Below are 525 nucleotides of genomic sequence, written 5' to 3'. Positions count from 1 at the left end.
GTCCGAATCGATGTATTCCACATCGTCATTAGTCGTCGATTCCTCGTGGACTACCAAGTTCACTTGACAACAATGTGGCTCCTGACTTGAGATCTTCTTTTTGGGCTTCTGGCACTCGGATGAATAGTGGCCTACCTTCTGGCAGTAGTAGCAACGGATTTTGCTACGGTCCTTCTTCTTGGACCTTTCTCGCACGTTCAAGTTGTCGACCTCCATGTCGACAGACTCCTGTAGTTCGCGTCGTTGCGGTAACGATCTGTGGTGTTCTTTCTCGAATCGACTGTTCTTTCTCGAATCGACCCTTATGCCCAAAGACTCTGCGTGTGCCCTTTCGTACTCCAAGGCCACTTTCATCGCCGCAGTCAGAGTCTTGCATTGTCGATACTTAACTTCCTCGCGAGTCCTCAACTTCAGACCGCGGATGAAGAACGTCACATTGTCCAACTAGGACATTTGCTTGATATCCGTGCACAAGCGCCGGAACTGCTCGACATACATCATAATGTCCTTGCAGTTCTTTTGATG

The sequence above is a fragment of the Aphanomyces invadans genome (genome assembly GCF_000520115.1).
Source record: "Aphanomyces invadans strain NJM9701 unplaced genomic scaffold supercont1.15, whole genome shotgun sequence".
Taxonomy (NCBI): Eukaryota; Oomycota; class Saprolegniomycetes; order Saprolegniales; family Verrucalvaceae; genus Aphanomyces; species Aphanomyces invadans.
The sequence above is the reverse complement of the archived record's forward strand: the minus strand, read 5'-3'. Positions refer to the sequence as shown.